We start from the raw sequence: 16,424 nt of genomic DNA, 5'->3' as shown, positions 1-16,424 counted from the left end.
GGGGTGATTGATGGGTGATAGGTGATTGGCAGGTGATTGACAGGTGATCAGTGGGTTATTACAGGGAAGAACAGATGTAATTAATGCACTGGTGAATTGATAAGGGGGGGTCAGAGGGCAATCTGAGCGTGTGGGCGGGTGATTGGGTGCCCGCAAGGGGCAGATTAGGGTCTGATCTGATAGGTAAAAGTGACAGGTGGTGATAGGGGGTGATTGATGGGTGATTGATGGGTAATTAGTGGGTGTTTAGAGGAGAGAATAGATGTAAACAATGGATTTTGGAGGTGATCTGATGTCGGATCTGCGGGCGATCTATTGGTGTGGGGGGGTGATCAGATTGCCCGCAAGGGGCAGGTTAGGGGCTGATTGATGGGTGGCAGTGACAGGGGGTGATTGACGGGTGATTGACAGGTGATTGACAGGTGATCAGGGGGATAGATGCATACAGTACATGGGGGGGGGGGTCTGGGGGGGGGGTCTGGGGAGAATCTGAGGGGTGGGGGGGGTGATCAGGAGGGAGCGGGGGGCAGGGGGGGGGATAAAAAAAAATAGCGTTGACAGATAGTGACAGGGAGTGATTGATGGGTGATTAGGGGGGTGATAGGGTGCAAACAGGGGTCTGGGGGGTGGGCAGGGGGGGGGGTCTGATGGGTGCTGTGGGCGATCTGGGGCAGGGGGGGGGGGGAAATCAGTGTGCTTGGTGCAGACTAGGGTGGCTGCAGCCTGCCCTGGTGGTCCCTCGGACATTGGGACCACCAGGGCAGGAGGCAGCCTGTATAATACACTTTGTAAACATTACAAAGTGTATTATACACTTTGTATGCGGCGATCGTCGGGTTAACATCCCGCCGGCGCTTCCGTATGGCCGGCGGGATGTTGCGGCGGGTGAGCGGCGCCAGGCGGAGGCGGAGGATCGCGTCACTGATGACGCGATCGCTCCGCCCATGCCCCTACAAGGACCGCCGCCAATTGTCAATACGGCGGTCCTTGCGGGGTGCACTTCCCGGCCGCCAATTGTACATACGGCGGTCGGGAAGTGGTTAAAGTGAACCCGAGGCGAGAGTTAGATGGAGGCTGCCAAAATTATTTCCTTGTAAGCAATGCCAGTTGTCTGGCTGTCCTACTGATCCTCTGCCTCTAATACTTTCAACCATAGACCCTGAACAAGCATGCAGCAGATCAGGTGTTTCTGACATAATTGTCAGAACTGACAAGATTAGCTACATGCTTGTTTCCTTTTTCTGGTGTGATTCAGACAAACAGACCATCAGTGCTGCCAGGCAACCAGTATTGTTAAAAGAAAACAAATGTAGCAGCCTCCGCATCACTCTCACATCGTGTTCATTGCCGAGGATAACGGGGCATTGACCAGAGTGTCCAGGAGGCGGAAGAGGATGGTGAGGGACCAATTAGCCTGAAGGGGCTGGAGGAAGCCCCAGGTATGTATAATTTATTTTCTATTGGTTAATGTCAGGTTTACTTTAAGGTTAGATGCATATGGGGGGAGGGAGTAATGTTAGTTGCTCACTGGGGAGGGTAAAGTTAGTCACCCACCTGGAGGAGGTTAAGGTTATGTGACCTCTGGGGGTGTTAAGGTTAGGCACCACCAGGGGAGGTTGTAGTAAAATATCGGTAAATATTATCGTTATTTTACTATTTGAATGAAGTAGTAGAAAATCAGTATATTTACAGATATTCTACTATCGGGTACTCCTGTGTACTTTTCAACAGGCATCTTTATCAATTGTACACACGCACATTATTCTGTTTAACCCCCTTGGCGTTATGATTCTTTTCCGGATTTTAGAGTCTAAAAGTGGTGCAATTTTTTTGCAAGCTTTTAGATCCTAAAACCTGGAAAAAAATCATTCTGCTAAGGAGATCTGCAGCAGCCTCAGCAATCACTCACCTCCCTGGGCTCCAGCACTGCAGTTTTCCCTCCGTTCTCCGGGTGGCGCTGTAACCCTTTAGTGAGATTGACAGCTGTTGTCATGTCGACAGATGGTGATCTCTCCAGGGGGAAGCAGAGCCTCGGAGTAGAGGAAGTAGAATGGTGGCCGACGTCTGGATCCCATTCCCCAGGGAGGTGTGTTAAAACGTCCGCTCCACGCATTGTTCTGCACAGACCTCCCGGCAGGCTACCACGAGTTCAGCTCGGGGTCCGGGGATACCGCTCCTAGCATGTTTTTTCTACCCCGAACTAAACTCGTGATTACCGCTAAGGAGGTTAAAGCAGTTTACTGTATACACCACACAGACTCAATTTACTTAAGTTTTAGAGCAGTGGACAATGTTGGGGAGTCTATGGCTATGTTTACGGTGGGGCATTGCAGTATGATGTAACGGGGCAATTTAATGTGCAGTAACGCACTGCAATTGTAAGTCTATGCAATGTTCACAGTGCATTTGATGCAACAAAATCCTATCCTGGATACATCAACCATTTTGTAATCAATCCAAATATTCTGAATTTATTACAAAGGGATTTCATTGCAGGGTGGGCATTTGGTACTGCAATCACACAAATTTTAATTCAGGCAGGGGAAACTGTTATCTATTTTGGTGCGTGTTTTCTGCACAGAAAAACTGATTTAAACTAAGAACTCATGTTAATCAATAGGCTAGTTCACATTTAATGCGTGTTTTTGCACGCGGAAAAAAAAAATGACATCCTGCAGGATAATTCTGCACATTTTGTCAGTTTGCTCTACCAATTACATTAGGTACTGTGAAAAAAGTGCCTTTTTTTGCATACAAACATACATGGTGTGCAGAAAACACATGCAGAAAAATACATGCAGAAAACTGAAAGACAAGTGCGTCCCCTGCCTTACAGCAACCCTCACTTTGATCTCGTGTGACTCAGAGAAAAGCTGCACAATTATGCCATCTAAGAGCTGGGACACACTGTAGGGTAGGAACCCACTAGGGCATTTTTGGCAGCGTTTTGGAATCTTCTCCAACAATCGCCGGCGATTCCCAAAAACACTTTATCAACCCATTAGTGAGATTGCAAGGTCATCGCAATCGCAGGACATGCAGTATTTTGAGCGCATTTTTGCTCAATGCAAAGTATATAAGCACTGCAAAATTGCATTTTGTCATCAGTGATTTAGTATACAGACTTGGGATGTCTGTATTGATATGTCATTGCGTACAGCAAGTATCAAAGTAATTCTGAATATTCATCATCCATCCTTATTAACACTTTCATTCCTTGTTATCCCTGAGCTTTCTTGTTTAGGATAACTCACCTCTCTAGCGCCAGAAACAGGTTTACTCTTTCTGTTGTACATTGCACCTGCAATACACTGATATGCTGGGAAGTCAAGTGATCAGTAATCACTTTGCTTGGACTTCTAAAGACATTGCTAGCAGAACTCCTCTGCCATCTCTCCTACCTTCCTACACTGCCATCTAGTGGTTAATACATATACATGTTACTTCATACTTCCCTATACTATGTACAGCAAAGGTGCCAACACTTTTTGGGCTTAAGAGCTACTTTAAAAATTAGCAAGTCAACGTGATCTACAATTTTAAGAGCACAATTGTATAAACAGAATGGAAAATGGAGTGCGGTCGGGATCTACCACGAAGCCCTTCAATCTACCTGATGGGCAACTCTGATATACAGCTTTTATTATTATCAGCTAGAGCTAATATTACACATATGTGAAATTGCCGACGATTTTTCCTTTTGCGGCGCAATGCGAATGCATTTTTATTTGGGTTTTCCACACTCAACTATAGGTGCAATATTTTTTTTTTATTGCTACAAACCACAATAGAATTAGCAACATGCTTGATATGCATATGATATGATATGATTTGGGCAGCACGGTGGCGTAGTGGTTAGCTCTCTCGCCTTGCAGCACCGGGTCCCTGGTTCAAATCCCAGCCAGGGCACTATCTGCAAAGAGTTTGTATGTTCTCTCCGTGTCTGCGTGGGTTTCCTCCGGGCACTCCGGTTTCCTCCCACATTCCAAAAACATACGGATAAGTTAATTGGCTCCCATTAAAAATTGGCCCTAGACTACAGCACTAACACTACATAATATAGATATATGGCAATGGTAGGGATTAGATTGTGAGCTCCTTTGAGGGACAGTTAGTGACAAGACTATATATATATATATATATATATATATATATATATATATATATATATATATATATATATATATATATACACATACACACTGTACAGCGCTGCGTAATATGTCGGTGCTATATAAATACTTAATAATAAATAATAATAATAATAAATAATAAGTCAAAAAGTAGAGGGGTTGATTTTTTTTTCTTTAACATGCAGAAAGTGAAAGAAATAAAATGAAAATGTGAATGTGCAGGAAAAACACTCCATTGACTTAACATGCACAAAGCGAAAAAACATTGAAATGTGAATGTACACAAAAAAACAAAGCAAAACGTTGATTTTCATTATGTGTGGTGGTGCATGGGTTCACACTGTGTGGCAAAACGCACTTGATGTGTGTGTGCGCCCTGCCAGGGAAGTTTCTAAGCAACTTAGCTCCTAGGGTGAGGGTGTAAAAATTGCACTCCCGTCCTCCACACTCTAGCACATAGTATATAGGTAGCCAGAATGCCCCCTCCCCTCCCACATTATACAGGTAGGCAGAGTGCTCCCTCCCCTAGTATATAGGTAGCTAGGGTGCCCCCTTCCCATATAGGTGGCCAGGGTACCCCCTCCCATAGGGAACCAGGTATTTCCGTTAGCGGCGGGGGCGCAGCAGTGGGAGGGGAGCAGCGGCGGTGGGGGAACACAGAGCAGTAATAACTCATTCAATGGGCTCCTCACACAGGCTCTATTTTCTTCTTCCTAGGTGTCCGTCACATTGGTAACAGTGCCCCTGTGATGACAAGTGGTTACATCATCACAAGGGGCAAAGTTACCAATGTGACGGATGATAAGAGGGAAAAATCACGAAACCTGCATGTGCATCCCGGTAGATACATTGTTAATGCTCTGTGCCCGCACTCCCTAGCCACCCCCCACCCCCTTTCTCGGCTCCACCTGCCCCTAAAAATGGCGCTGCATCCTGCCAAAGTCTGCTACTTGGTAGCATTGAACTATCACAATACAAAAAAACTAAATGACTAAATAATATTGGCCTAGAGCACTTGCAGGTGTTAAATTGTAGGTTAAAAGTTTAATTAGGATTGGCCAGATACAAAGGCGCAATCAAAACTACTGAGTAACACTATTCCATTGAGTAAACATGAGGTTTCTATTGATGAGCTACAATTTAACATAGCAGTGATTTTTCAGCAAAATTCGCAATTACAATTAAAATTCATAACCTGAAATTCCTCAAAATATTGCAAAAGGAATTCATAATTATAATAATGTGTTTACACAAAAATATGATGGATTTTCACAAGCTACGCATTTTTGCAAATTGAAACTTGTGTATTTTTCAGTTTCCAGCCGGCAGCCCAGTGAGCGTAGCGAGCAGACGTGGGTCCTGGTGTGCAATGTCCACTATCCAGGTGGACATAGAGTTAGAATAAAAATTTTCCAAGCAAAGCAAGGACCAAGCCCAAAGCCTACAGGCTGAGCCTGATGGCTGCAGCTCTATCAAGGATTATGGTCCCACACTGCATGGTGGATAACTGTCTGCTGGAGAGGATAGATTTCACTACTACAGGCGCCTAATGGAAAGGCAGCTAACTCCCCTTCCCAAGTGTCTCCCTCCTAAAGCAGTCCTGATGAGAGTGTAAATGAGAGGTTACTCATCCTTCTCTCGGCATTCCACTAACGAGTTCTGCCTTCAGTCGGCGGCACCTCTAGCTACCTAATACTGAGGTTCCTCTAGCTATTTCATACTTGGGGGCACCTCTAGCTACTTAATATTAAGGATACTTCTGGCTGCCTAATACTAAGGGCCACCTGTAGCTAACTATAATGGGCAAGGGAAGTAAGAGAGAAGTGACAGCCGGGGCAGCCAGCACCCTTGCAGTTTGGTGGGGATTTGTAGGTTTATGGAGAGCATTTATAGTCTAATAAATAGCATTATATAGTCTTAGATGCTGAGAGATCTGTGCCTATAGGCTCCTGAGTGGTAAATCCAGGCCTGCCCCCCCCCCCCCCCCAATTGTTTATTAAGCTGCTGTGCCTTGTTGTGCATCATGGGAGCAAATGATACATTCCAGCATATGCCCATTCCATGCTTCCTACTGAAATTTGGCTCCAGTACCACCCCCGCTTTTCTCAGATTATCCGTTTAAATTATGACCACATTACAAATCTCTTCATGCAAAAATGTTAAAGTAAATCTGTAAGGATAAAAACCTCCCCTGGGGGTACTCGCCTTGGTAGGGGGAAGCCTCTGGATCCTAAAGAGGCATCCCCCATCATCCCTCACAGACCCCTTCCACAATTGGGACCCCTGGGGAAAAAAGTAACACCAGCAGTAGCTGCTGCACACAGACACAGTAGCGACTTTCCCCTAGGGCTCCAGCAGAAGTAGCCCTGCCCGATAGGGAATGCTCTACTTTGCAGGCGTGAGGCCTGTGAGAAAGGCCCATTCACCAAAAAGTCGAACTTTGTTTTCTCACTTGCTTATCCCTAATCGAGTCAAGATCTTGGTGGACAACAACATTTTTAGGTGTGTGCACACCATAAATTCTCCCTCTCTCTATGCCCTATTGATTTATGAGTCTGCTAAAGGAAGGAAGTCAAATTTATTGCACACTGTAACTGCTTTGTTGAGTTTTGTGGGGCATGCTTTCCACGTGAAAAAAAGGAACCTGAACATCTATAGCGATATACTGGCTTTGCATTTAACTCACTTGTCAGAACCACCAAAATATTACCCTAACTTACACCTGCAAGTACCACGAGTTACGCAATTAGCTTGAACTGCACACTCAAGCTGGGTGATCGTTGCTGCAGTAACACACATTACTAACGAACATTACCATTAGTAACACGTGCTACCATAGTAACAGTCACGCTAATCATGTAACTCATACTTACAGGTGGAAGATAGGGTAATATGGCTGTGAGCATGTGAGCACAGTAATATTACCTCTGTTTAGAGACACAACCCCCTTGTGGTTTTGCAGAAAATTGCAGATAAAGTGACAGCAAGCAAATAGAAATTTTGTGCGATGGACAACATACAGAAGGCAATGGAAACATCATGCCAGGGAGGCAGTACCTGTGATTGAGAAACGGTAGCACTACATGTCAACTTATCGCACTAGCAGCATTCTTTGCCATCAAAAAAGCAGATCACTTTGCTAGCTGGCATCATGCAAAGCAGGTGGTTTTGGTGCACGGCGGTGGCCACGTAGCATTGAGCGCCAATATAACACCAGTGCTATAGTGCACAGCCCAAGCAATGGGTAATTGGGTGCCAGCGATTGCCGGACCCTGAATTACTTCTCCCTCTGAGGTCATACAACTTAGAGGGGGAATAGTATTTAACGTCATTGGGAATTTCAACGGCAAGCAGAGTGAGCTGTCATTTCGCTCACCCTGCTATGTGTGACCTCAGGTCAGTGATCACCAGAGAGACCATATTGATAGCTGGCAGCGTGATCTGGGGGTAGTACATTGCCATGCCAACAAAACCCAGAAGCGGATAATGCAAGTTGCGCCTATGAAATAAAATAAAAGGCGTCAGCAGCAGAAGGAGAAGGAGATGGGCTCTGAGGTAAAGCATGGACCTTATTGGTAAAGCACAAATATTTTTGTGGTAAAAAAACTATATCGTGCTGTTCTCCCAGCTGACTCAAAACGCTAGAGCTGCAACCACTATGGCACACTCTAAAGGCAGTAGTAGTGTTAGGGAGTCTTGCTCAATGTCTCCTCACTTAATAGGTGCAGGTGAACAGGAAAAGCCAAGATCCGATTCCTGGTCCCCTGTGTCAGAGCACCTAACCAGTACACTATCCAGCCACTAGCCACAGAGCATTGTGGCAGCCTGATGAGATAGCTGTAAAGTCTGATCAAACCTACCAGATAGATACCTGGTTTGTTGTGAATAGTAATATTCACAGTTTTTCCCAATTGGGTATTCTAAAGCTGGATATGCCCATCTTGTGAAGCTGAGCTGAGCTTCTTGTACCAGGCATTATTTCCAGTTGCTTTTATCACTCTAGACATTAAGAACTGTATGTAGCAGGTGTAGCATAGTTTGCAAAGATAATGTCCATTTAGAATCCTAATTTCCTATACAATGCAGTCTGTAAATCACATGGCAATGGTTTTTAATAGTAGTAGGAATTTTGATAGATTACTACCTTTATTTTTTTAAGTATTTATATAGCGGTACCATATTACGCAGCTCTATACTAGTGATGGGCGGATTTTGGCCTGTTCGGGTTCGGTTCGGCACCCCCCGAACACCTCATGGTGTTCGGGAGGGTGCTCAGGCATGCTGCCCGAACCCGAACAGGCCTTCTTTGTTCGGCCGAACACAGCCGTGTCCGGCCGAACATAGCCCCCTATAGGGTCCCAGCATAAAGGGAGAGCATGCCCCGAGCGCGGGGGGGGGGGGGTCGGAAATGCCCCCCCCCCCCTCCCCGCTAAGCTCTCCCTTCTGCCGGTACCCTATAATTAAATTTAAGTGCCCAAAAGTACCTGAGGAGGAGGAGGGCAGGAAGAGGGAAGCCAGAGTTCTTGGGCGCAAGTACCATCTGGTACTTCCGCCCTCTCTTGACGCACTTCCTGTTTACATTTGAAGTCGCATCAAGAGTGCGCAGAAGTACCGCGATGACGCGTACGAGGGTACATGTCATCATGTAGATGACGCGTACCCTCGTACGCGTCATCGCGGTACTTCTGCGCCCTCTTGACGCGACTTCAAATGTAAACAGGAAGTGCGTCAAGAGAGGGCGGAAGCACCAGATGGTACTAGTGCCCAAGAACTCCGGCTTCCCTCTCCCTGCCCTCCTCCTCCTCAGGTACTTTTGGGCATTTAAATTTTAATTATAGGGTACCGGCAGAAGGGAGAGCTTAGCGGGGAGCGGTGGGGGCATTTCTGACCCCCCCCCCCCCCCCCCCCCCGCGCTCGGGGCATGCTCTCCTTTTATGCTGGGACCCTATAGGGGCCCCAAAAGGACATGTTCGGGTTGGGTTCGGGGTTCGGCTCGAACATGCCGAACATCAGGGGCATGTTCGGCCGAACCACACCGAACCCGAACATCCAGATGTTCGCCCAACACTACTCTATACAGAGTATATATAGTCTTGTCACTAACTGTCCCTCAAAGGGGTTCACAAACTAGTCCCTACCATAGTCATATGTCTATGTATGTATTGTGTAGTGCATGTATCATAGTATAGGGCCAATATAGGGGGAAGCCAATTAACTTATCTGTATGTTTTTTGGAATGTGGGGGGAAACCAGAGTGCCAGAAGGAAACCCATGCAGACACAGGGAGAACATACAAACTCCTTGCAGATGTTGGACCTGGCTGGGATTCGAACCAGGGACCCAGCGCTGCAAGGCAAGAGCGCTAACCACTACACCACCATGCTTTATTGTTGGAAGTGAACAGGTGGTCCGCTGTTTACATATAGGTTTCAAAAAATTGCATTTGCTCGCAAGTCGAGACACAACTGGAAGGAGGAAGTAGCTACAAACCTTGACCGTACCATGGAGGGCAGCGCACGGAGGTGATGTAAAAGCTGCGTTAACCTCCACTGCCACGTTGCGCCATGCTTGAAATTTTTGTTCTGTTCCAAATCATTCAGAACCGAGTTTTAATTCAGAATGCTAATCTGTGCAAATAATATAAACAAAGCTTTTTGGTTGTTTTCAATGTGCTTTTAATGTACAAACACAGACAAACACAGAACATTTATATCGCGCTTTTCTCCTGGCGGACTCAAAGCGCCAGAGCTGCAGCCACTAGGACGCGCTCTATAGGCAGTAGCAGTGTTAGGGAGTCTTGCCCAAGGTCTCATACTGAATAGGTGCTGGCTTACTGAACAGGCAGAGCCAAGATTCGAACCCAGGTCTGTAGTACTGTAACATGTAACAATTAGAATATGTAACAATATAAACAGTACTGTATATTTTGAACATGAAGATAACTTTGTTTTTATGCATAACATCTTGTAACTCAAGTAGTTTGTAAGTAATCTGAGTCCAAGCTCCGGTTTATGTCATTAACAGTCAGGGGTGCTGCTAAGGTGGTTTTGGCCCCAAGTGGCACATAAAGTGTGCCCCCGTCCCCAAAATGCTCCCGCCCCCAAAATTCCCCTGCAGGCATACTTAATAAAATGACTAGCGAAATATATAATTCTCTGATCATTGTGTTTCTTTTGGTTCATGTATTAGCCCACACCCAGTGTAGGTAGTTTGATGTTCTCCCCCATGCCCCCCTCTTTCCCAGTCCAGTATAGGTAGTCAGATATCCTCCACTCCCCAACCCCCAGCACAATATAGGTAGTCAGAGTAATGTTGGTTATATCTAGGAGAACTCATGGAGATTGAAGAAGCATTTGATCTGTTTTGTCAGGTGATAGATATGTAAGGCTCTGATTTGCTAGTCATGATCATGTGCTAAAGCAGGATGTGATCACAGCAAATCAGAGCTTTGCAAATCTATCAGCTGTTCAAACAAATCACATTATTATTATTTATTATTATTATTATTATTATTATTTATATGGCACCAGCATCTTCTGTGGCACTGTACAACAGCATACAGGGTTTAACAATACAAAATAAACAATACAACAGTTAATACAAGACAAGAGTGCAGCTAATGCAGTGAACAAATTAACTACATATTTTTACACAGGGGTGGGAGGTATGTAAACCCATTACACAGCATTGTGAGGCAAAAGGGGAAGAGATCCCTGTCCAAAAGGCCTTACAGTCTAAAGGATTAAGGTATAGGACGGTATAGGACAGTAGGTAAAGGCCCAGGGAAATTGTGTATGGGATGGTAGAAATAGTCAGGGCCGGAGCTACCATAGGAAAAAATGGGCAATTGCCCCAGGACCCCAGAGCCTGTAGGGGCCCCAAAGGTGTCCCTCCCCATCTTAACTGTTGCTCCCCAGGGACTCTGCAGAGTCTGTTAAGTTGGGAGGTGATTGGGGGAGGGTCAGCAGCCAGCTCTTGGCCCCAGGAGGAAAATTTGGCTGCAACAAAGGGCCTCTAATGACGCTTTTTAGTCGGAGGGTGTCTGTTGGGTGGTCCCCAGGCTAATTTTGCCCTAGGGCCCAACTGTTACTTGAACCAGCCCTGGAAATAGTGATCAGTGGGCAATGTCCTAGGTGGGAGAGTATGCTTGCCTGAAGAGGTGAGTTTTCAGATTGCGTCTTAAAAGAGTAAGCTGGGGTGAGTGGTGGATGTGTTGAGGGAGAGTGTTCCAGAGGAGGGGAGATGACCACATGCTTCTCCATGAATTCTCCTAGACATGACCATCCCAGCATTGAGGTGAAGATGCATGAGGGCCCAATGCCAAGCCCTCCTTTTAACCAGGAGCTTGGTTGTTGTGGTAAGTGACCTCCCAAACTCCCAACTTCATGAGCCCCTTATGGAGTAATAATCCTTGGACTATTGCCCAGTTTGTCTTAAAGGAAACACTGACCCTTCATTTATGGATGGGGTAGAGGCTTAACATGCATGTAGACTGATTCTGATCCAATTATGGACTCAATGGGTCAGTGTGAAGAAACGTGGAAGAGCGCTATAAGGCAGCGGGAGGCGGCTCTTTCCACGCATGGCATGGCGGAACGTGGAAAAAACGCCGCGTCTGACGCGGCGGTTAGCATGCATGGGCCTGTTGCGAACAGTCTGACCCAGCGCGGGGAGGCAGTCGCCGGTGCTGATGGCGGTGCGACCAACCCCGCGCACAGGTCAGCGAGCACATTGCAAGACAGTACTGGTGTGGCTGGGACTGATAGTCTACCAAGGTTCAGAATGATGCGCGTGCGCGCAGAGAGGCAGAACTTATATGGCAGTCAGAAAAGGGTCAGCTGACCAAGTCGGTCAGCTGACAATCCTGCTTCGTTTCATTGGTCCAGCTCTTAGGAAGGGGCTGGAGAGTGTTTTAGTATATATACTGCTGGCTGTTCAGTTGCTGGTTGTCTGGCGTTGCGATCACTATGTGGTAGCACTCAGACCTGAGTCAGATCCTAAAGTGTGCCGGGACCAGCTGGAGCTGTAATCCTACATTTAGCTAGATTTTGTTGATAGTCTAAAGTACTAGTTTGATTGTGATTATCTGTTATGACCTTTTGCTTGCCTGACTATTCTTCTGAACTCTGATCCTGTACCTTGCCATTCTGATACTCTGTTGCCGAACCCCGGCTCGCCCTAGGACTCCGCATCTGCCTCCTGATTCTGTACCTCGATATTTCTGATACCCTGTTGCCAAACCCTGCTTGCTTATTAGACCCCGCATCTGCCTTCTGAATCTGTACTGTATCTGTCTGTGTGGTTACGACCTGTTTTGTCCGACCTCGAGAACCGACCTTACTGTTAGAGGCGGTTCCCAGTCCTGGTAGTGACACTCCCTCCTGAGTGTCACTCTCGGTTTGTCCTTCCTACTCTCAGCCTGACTCCTCCCCCCGGGAGAGTTCAGGTCTTTGGAAGGAATTTGTGCAGTACTCTTTACTGCTCTGAGGCCTAGTCCTCTAAGTATTACGGTTGCACCAAACACTCCTACTCTACTCAGGTGTCCAGAGGTTAGCTTATATATCTGATTATCGGTGATACTGCAGATCATCAATAATCTGGTATATATCTGTATTCCCAGTGATACTGCAGATCACCGGTAATCAGATCCTCTCTGTGTTACACCGATCGTTACAGTCAGGGGGGACTTACACCCAGTTGGATTAGCAGCAATGCATAACAGCTATCCTAGCTGGTAATAATTGCCCGAAACTAGAGATTCATATTTACATATATGTGGGGTATATATATATATATATATATATATATATATATATATATATATATATATATATATATATATATATATATATTTATTTCTCGTTTCTGCTTGACTTAAGGCAAATTTACAACTTTTTTTAAAAATTATTCCAATTACTTGTTTTAAGATAGTTAGAAGAGAATTTTTAGTCAAAGCAGAAGTCTGTTTTAAACAAGACTCAACTAGGCATCATTTGATGTGCTAATATTGTTGCATTAACAATTAGATTTAGTTTTAGAAGATACAGTATGCTTTGTGTTTCCTGGAGCCAAATAAATCTTGTTAGACTGTGAAAAAAAAAACTGTTTACTTTCATAAGTTTCAAATAATAACATTGAAGATCGACACCTTTTATCTTGTCACTGCAAGCAGATGTTTTCAGAGGATTGACTTACAGACTATGACATATCACACAACTGAAGGTGAATTTCAGGTCATTAGGAAATAAACAGATGTTTCACAAGTTAGACAGATTCTGAATTTTAATGAGATCTTGTCCAGTAATAGTCTACTTTCTTTGGCTCGTCAGCATTTGTTACATTTCGTTATTTGAAGTAATGCTTAGTAGCATGTATAAGTGCTCCATACAGTAATATGCTGCTACAAACAACTTATGTTCATTGTTTTTACACTTGCACGCTGTGGTACTACTGAATGGATTAAATTTGTACTTTTAAGCCCACCCACAGACACAGACCTGACAATATAATTTAAAAGCCTAGTAGTCTGGGTACTCAAATAGGCACCTGAAGCTAAATATCCAGTCTTGAATTACAATATATATATATATATATATATATATATATATATATACATACATACATACATACATATATATACGCACACACACATATTATATATATATATATATATATATATATATATATATATATATACACACACACAGTATATATATATACTGCTTAGATTGCATCACCCCACACAGAGAAACCCACCATGTGTGTATTTAAAGATAACCGCCTGACTAACTCTCCCTTATCTGGAAGTAATGAGTGACTGTAATTTGAGCTGTCATCTCTGTCTGATTTGTGCTGCGGGCATGTCCTTCGGACAGGCTATCTGTAAACATTGGACCCGACAAACTTGTTGGAGTAAGAATAAATGTTATTTTTATGATAAACTACTGTTGTGTCTTCTCTGTCTTCTTCTGTTTTAATTGATCTAATACTGGCGCCTCTGTATCCTACACTAATATCTAATTATCCACCTGGTGGATGGGTGTGATCACTCTTTTTTTCCTGTCTACAGAGTGACTTCTTAGCCTGAGTGGGGACAGGTTTATTTCCCCCCCATACGCCATTAGTGATTGCCTGGCCTGGCAACCTACACTTGAGAGCACAACACTGTCACTTTGATAACTTCCAGCGTCATCATCAATAATACACTACTGGGGCTCTCGATTGTTTTCCTTTTTGTTTCTATATATGTAAACACAGGAGTTTACCCCTTTCTGTGCTCCCAGCAAACTAGTAAGTAACTACATTGCAGCATCTCCGAAGGAGCTCTATAAGTTGTAACAAGGAAATGTTTTTCTATAAAGGTTATCATGCTGTTGCTTCTCTTTTAGAGCTGAATAGCGTAGATCGTTCTTATAGCGCTGTATGTACGTTATTTAAAACGTAGTCTCTTCCAGAAGCGGAGTGCCTGCGAGATGCATTAAGGCAGTCAACGCTGGGTGATCCTTGGACCTCCTCTCCTCTGGCACAGCACGTAAGCACTTTCTTTCCTCGCTTGGCACTTTCCATTCTTTGCACTATTGCACCTTGTCAGGCCCTTTAGCTCTTCTAATTGCCTGTCTTTCACTCATAATATTTTATAAGGGATCACCTGTGTTTTTGGTCCGCTATTGTGCATATTTATTTGTTTATATATTGCACCAGGATCATTGGTCATATTCAAGCCATGAGCCTTGTCCATACCATATTGTTACATTATTTATTGTAGCACTAGGGACCTAAGCCCGTTTGAAATGGGTTCAAGGTCTGTAATTGCCGCTTGCATGCGCACCCGCCATTCGCACGCGTGCACACCCGCTGGTCGCACACTTGCTCTCTCCCCCGCCCGCCTGGCCGCCCATCCGCCGTGTCCTGTCCTAACGGCTGTCAGTGCTTGACATGCGCAGTAGCACAAAAGCACTGACACACAGACAGGACGCAGGGACACTTCAGGATTATTAGGTAGGATTTGTAGCATTTGAGTTAGAGGCCCTGCTATTATTTATTTTTTGATGATTTTTAAATGTTTTTAATTGCGATTTATGAATTCTCAATGAAATATGTAATTGACATAGCTTTTATTGAGTCAGGTTGGTGCTGTTTTTGAGTACTTTTCTCTTTGGTTTTTGCTTTTGGTATAGTTTTTTTTCCCCCATTAGCACATTTTGTCATTAATCAGGCATATACTCCTGTTATGAAGTTTTTGGCTAGATTGATGACTTTATAAAATTATTGGATTATTTATCTAGTGCTCATCCATTCCATAATTAAACTTTTAAGAGGGTCATCAAGAACAATGCCATCAAGAAGACAAAATTTATGGATTAACTATTTTGCCTTACCTAATACCTAAACTTCTTGTACATGACAACATTTCTACATACTGTTTCTGGAAAAGCTATCTAGCCGTGATGCCATTAGCTGTCATGCAGTTCACACCAACTATGAAAGTGGTACAGATGCCACGCCTCTCTTGCCTCAGCTGTGACAATTTGCTGAAGCTATGGTCCTTGATGGTAGGTACATCAACATGAATCTAGTCATAACCAAGCTATGGACTTCATATTCATGTGTATGGATCATATTAGTAAGCTCCAGACTGCCATCCACATTGCCATCACTCCAGTGTATTTATCTCACACTAAGGCCCATTCACAATTCACTTTTTCTCCCACAATTTCTCCAAGGTGATATTCTCAAACCTTGTCAATAAAATGCCTTTTAAACAAACAGCAAGCAATAACATAATCAAAATAATTTTGACAGTACTATTTAATCTACTTTTTGGTACTTTTTCAATTGCAAAAATACTAAAAGAGGAGATAAGTGAATTGAAGAGTGACTTATGCTTCCATTTTCTGCCTGTTCCTGTTCTCCACTACTCACCATGCTTCAGATTTCATCTTCTCCTCACTAGTCTGGTGGACTCAAGCTCAGTTAGGATTTTTATAAAGAAATGTCAGATCTCGTTACAACCCAGGAACCTTCCATGGATCACACCAAAGTCACATTCTTTATTTCCCTAGACTGAAGAGAAGCATTAAAGGGACTCCGAGCAGTGAAAAAACTATGGAAAGATGCATATCATTTTAAAGCTCTCTTTCTCCTCTTTCCAATGATATATAAACCACCACCCTACATCATTTAGTTTTCGCTATTTTCGCGATTGAAATTGCCGCGGCCGCGATTTCGATCGCGAAAATAGAGAAAATTAAAAGGTGTAGGGCAACGATTTAGGTGTCGTCAGAAAGAGGA

General features: G+C 44.3%; 2 long non-coding RNA genes across 2 annotated transcripts in view; one reads left to right on the top strand and one right to left on the bottom strand.

The window, feature by feature from the left end:
* Positions 1-16,424, bottom strand: part of LOC137538174 (uncharacterized) — a 170,172-nt gene that overhangs the window by 127,739 nt on the left and 26,009 nt on the right. The window lies entirely within an intron of this gene.
* LOC137538175 (uncharacterized) overlaps positions 1-16,424 on the top strand; it is a 29,535-nt gene that overhangs the window by 6,680 nt on the left and 6,431 nt on the right. Inside the window, exon 2 of the long non-coding RNA XR_011024700.1 lies at positions 14,588-14,664. This is a non-coding gene — a long non-coding RNA (uncharacterized lncRNA). The remainder of the gene's footprint in view (positions 1-14,587; positions 14,665-16,424) is intronic.

Source organism: Hyperolius riggenbachi, chromosome 11 (genome assembly GCF_040937935.1).
Source record: "Hyperolius riggenbachi isolate aHypRig1 chromosome 11, aHypRig1.pri, whole genome shotgun sequence".
NCBI lineage: Eukaryota > Metazoa > Chordata > Amphibia > Anura > Hyperoliidae > Hyperolius > Hyperolius riggenbachi.
This window is presented reverse-complemented; position numbering and strand designations above follow the sequence as displayed.